At 37.1% G+C, this 4,737-nt stretch overlaps 1 non-coding gene across 1 annotated transcript; it reads right to left on the minus strand.

The window, feature by feature from the left end:
* Positions 1-4,214: 4,214 nt before the first annotated feature.
* Positions 4,215-4,321, minus strand: LOC149022861 (small nucleolar RNA R71). The gene has a single exon (XR_016172622.1). It is a non-coding gene; the product is annotated as a small nucleolar RNA R71 (small nucleolar RNA).
* Positions 4,322-4,737: the final 416 nt, after the last annotated feature.

Genomic DNA, 4,737 nt, shown 5'->3' on the forward strand with positions numbered 1-4,737 from the left:
TCACCAAATAAGCTCATCTTCTTCAGGCTGCAGATTCAAAACAAACACTGACAATGCATCCAAGTATGGAGCACCATCAACCATATCCATGGGTTTCGGGTCAAACACCATGTCTTCCATAAAGAGGGCCCACAAGGACAACTTCCATCAGTTCAGGAAATGGAACTACACTAAGGGAAAGATCGGACATGACTTCTTAAGGCTTTCAAGGTAATAACACTGAAATCAAAGTCCAACTTCAGGGTCTAACATCAAACAAGTCTTTCTTCACCCAAAATAAATAGGGTGCCCCGGGCTAGGTTTGGGCTAGATTTCACACACTTCCTACCCCTAGGCTCAAGCTTACCCTTGTTTTGGTGAACAAAACAAACACAACCAAAAGGTTTTAACACATTGTAATCAGCATGTACATTACTCCACCTAAAATCAGGTGTATCAAAGTCAATTTGAGGAACAAGGAGATTTGTTAATGATATAACAAGCTGTACTAGCAGCTTCATCCCAAAATTTCTTACTTAGGTCAGATTCAATCAACATGCATCTAACTCTATCCATGATTGTCCTATTCATCCTCTTAGCCACTCCATTCTGCTGAGGAGTATATGTGCATGTCCTATGTCTAGTAATTCCATGTTCCTTACAAAAAATCAGAAACTTTTCATTCACAAATTCAAGACCATTATCAATTCTAAGTTTCTTGACTTTCTTCTCAGTTTGATTTTCAACCAAAACTTTCCACTCTAGAAATTTATCAAAGACAGCTGATTTATCTCTAAGAAAATACAGCCAAGTCTTTCTAGAGTAATCATCAATAATAGACAAGAAATAGTGGGCACCTGAAAGAGATAAGGGTACATTTGGACTTCCCCACAAATCAAAATGTATATATTCAAGCACATGAGTGGTCTTATATGAAGAATGAGGGAATTTAGTCTTATGAAGCTTACCCATATCACACACATCACAAAAAGTCAAAGGGCTAAATTCCTTAAGGCTTATCTGGCCACTTTTATACAAGTGTCCAAGCCCCTTACTACTTATGTGACCTAACCTTCTATGCCAAAGCTCCACCTCACTAGGAACCCCACTAGAGACTGATGCAGCCCCTAAAACCACACTTCCATTTAAGAAGTATAAATCATTCTTCAAATTAGCAATTAGTATAACACTACTACCCCTTATAACCCTAAGAGAACCATCCCTAGAGGTGTAATGAAAACCCCTAAAATTAAGCTGACTCAAGGACAGCAAGTTTCTCCTAAGTCCAGGCACATGTCTCACCTTTTCTAGATCTCTAACAGTTCCATCATTCAATCTTAGTCTAATAGATCCAATCCCCACAACATCACATGCATGATCATTTCCCATTAACACCTTACTACCTCTAATGGACTCAAAAGTGATAAACCACTCCCTTCTAGGAGTCATATGGAAATTACAGCCTGAATCTAAGATCCAAGCATCATGATCACTACAAGGGGACACTACTAGTGCATCACTAGTCACATCAACTACATGTGTAGCTTCCATTCTCTCATTTCCATCCTCATTTTGTTTCTTTTGAAGCCTCTCTCTATAATATTTTCTTATATGTCCTTCTTTCTTACAATAATAACATATTCTTTTATTGTTATTAAATTTTTCATTAAAATTTTGATTTGTACTTGCATTACCATTCTTTGCAACAAACTTCTTCTTTTTCTTATTGTTGATACGGAATCTCGCTCGCCCTTCCCTGTCACGAACCTGCAAAATACGTGCTCGACCTTGTGTGATCGAGGTACGTCTCCGACGAGCAAGTCAGTACCAATGATATGATCTCAAATACTCAATAGAGACTTCAAATAATTGATCACACAAAATATGAATACCTCTCCCATAGGGTTTACCTGAGGTGTTTATATAGTGTGTAATAATAGAGTTATATTCGGAATGTGACTCTAATACGAGTTGTTCCAGAAAGTAACTCAATAAATAGTTCTTTTACCTAGCTAACTCTCTTCTCCAGTTGTTGGATGGTAGGAGTCTACCTTTGTCAGGTTCTCTCATCCCCCTAGACGAATGTGCTTGTTACTATGGTCGGTCTTACCATGAACCGACTGGTCGGACTTTGCTAGGTAACAAACCTGGTCGGATCGTGCAACCGCCGGTTCAGACCATAAGATATAGAATGACCATTTTAGTCATTAACACTTATTATTATTGAACTTCTTCTTAGTTTCATACATACTTCTATTTTCAGAATTAACATACAAACCCTCACTTACATGCTTTCTGATAAGCATGCATTTACCATTATTTATTTGATTTAATTCCCTATACTTATTTAATTAAAGAGATCTAATTGAGCATTTTTGTGTATTTTTCAGGAATAAGGAGATTTTGGATATTAGAGATAATATGGAGTAAAGTTGGCAAATATATTAGATATTGGTGGATTTTAAATCATGGCATTCAATCTTGCTGCTCAAGAAATCATGAAAAGTGAGATCTTAGCCAAATTGGAAATAGGTGGAGGTCTAAGGAACAAAATTGGTAATAAATCTGAAAATCGGGTAAACAGACCTACCTTCAAAATTTTGGGCATATCTCTCTCGTATGAGATTGGATTTCGATGATTCAAGATGCTATGAAACAATATTGAAAATATCTACAACTTTCCAGTTTTGAGTTTTTCCAAATTTCGAAAGAATAAAGGTCAAATCGACGGGTAAAAAGAGGGGATTCATTGTGTGCGGGAGACATAAAAGAGAAGCCAACCACAGAAAAGAAGACGGCGAATGCGGCTCTCATCTCTCTCATTGCTGAAGAAGAAGACCACATCTCTCTCTCTCTCCCTATGTTTCATCTTTATTTTTCTTATGAACTTTGTAATAATGAGTAGCTAGTTCCTTTGCTTTGGGATGTAGATGAACCATGCTTATTTCATTAAGTTGATTGTTCTATATCTTCTAGTTGATTGTGTTTGAGTTTGGCCAAAGATGTTCTATAACTCAGCGAACTAAGCGTGCCAAGCTTCCGCGAAGGACGATAATCTTGCGAAGATAGGGCATATCTAGGAAGACCATCCCTAATTTACTTTGAAGTTTAGAGTTATATCGGTTAGGGAAAAGCATTGGGGATTCGAAATCCCAAAGATCTTCACATATTCACAGTTAACGTTTTACATTAGTTAATAGATTTAGTTTAAATTTAGTTTTGTTAAATTCAATCTTAGTAACTTAGCCTTTTAGTTCCCCATAGTTCGACCCCGTACTTTCTGCTTGCTAGATTAGTATATGATTTTATTTTTGATTGGTTAGCGACACGATCAAATTTTGGCGTCGTTGCCGGGGAACCAAAGCACGGTTGCTAGGATTGATTTTTGTCAATTAGGCATAATTTTTAGAGTAATTTTAGTGTTTTTTTATTTTTTATTTTTCTTTGCTTATTTAACTAGTCTCTTTTTCTTTTGTTTTGTAGGTAACTGCAAGAGTAGCGATTCGATAATTAGTTTAGGTTGTTATCTTTTCTTTCTTAGATATAATTGTATTTGGGACTTTTCAATTGTAATATTTGCATTAGTTGGGTTGTTTAGGTTAATTTTTAAAAATCCCCATCCCTCAGATCCCACATGTGTAACTTTTGTTCGAAAGATCACGTGGATTGCGCTTTAGGTACGTCCTAAACTCTCCCTTTTGCTATAGTTATTTTCTTTTAATTTTACTTATTTAGCTTATTCTTTTTTTTATTCTTCTGTGTGTATGCATGGTCGTCGGTCCCTAAACCCTGAGTTGACTCCACTTGACTTAGAGTTAAAAGAGACTTTGGCCAACCTTAGAAGGCAAAGAACCATGGCAAACTATGAGCCTCCAATGAGGCCCTTGAGTGAGCATTTCATTCCTACGATATATACTCCGGTTTCTTGTATTAAATTGCCTAACATAGAGGCAGCTCAATATGAGATCAAATCTAGTGTGATTCAAATGCTACCATCTTTTTACAGACTTGCCAATGAAGAGCCTTATAAGCACTTAGATGAGTTTTTAGAGGTGTCCTCCACAGTTAAAATTCAAAACCTCTCAGTTGATGCTTTAAGATTACTTCTTTTTCCATTCTCCCTTAAAGATAAAGCTAAGCATTGGCTTCATTTTTTGGACAATGTTAAAATTTCCACTTGGGTAGAAATGCAACAGGAGTTCCTTAAAAAGTTCTTCCCCATTGGCCGTACCAATAGCATTAGGAGAGCGATAACAAGTTTCTCCCAACAAGAAGGAGAACAATTTCATGAGGCTTGGGAAAGACTAAAAGAATTACTTAGAAAGTGTCCCCACCATGCTATTCCTAAATGGCAATTGGTTCAATGCTTTTATGATGGCCTTAGAGACCAACATAGGCAAATGGTTGATTCTTCTTGTGGTAGGACTTTCATGCACAAGAATGAGAATGAGGCATGGGAACTTTTTGAGACCCTTAGTGAAAACTCCCAACACCATGCTTCAACAGCTAGGACTGAGATTCCATCCATTGGGCAACCAAAGAGGAGCGGTCTTTATGAGATTAATCCTACCATTGAGATGAGCACTAAGGTTGACTTGCTATCAAAGAAATTGGACCATCTCTTGTCATTAGGACAACAAACCCCATCTCCACTTCCTACAAGTTTCTCTCCACCTAATCAGATTGAAGCATGTGCTTTATGTTCTAGCCTATCCCATCATGTCATTGACTGCTATTTGGCTACACAATACCCTGAGT

The sequence above is a fragment of the Hakea prostrata genome, chromosome 3 (assembly GCF_041222555.1).
Source record: "Hakea prostrata isolate BN-2017 chromosome 3, UWA_Hpros_2, whole genome shotgun sequence".
Lineage (NCBI taxonomy): Eukaryota > Viridiplantae > Streptophyta > Magnoliopsida > Proteales > Proteaceae > Hakea > Hakea prostrata.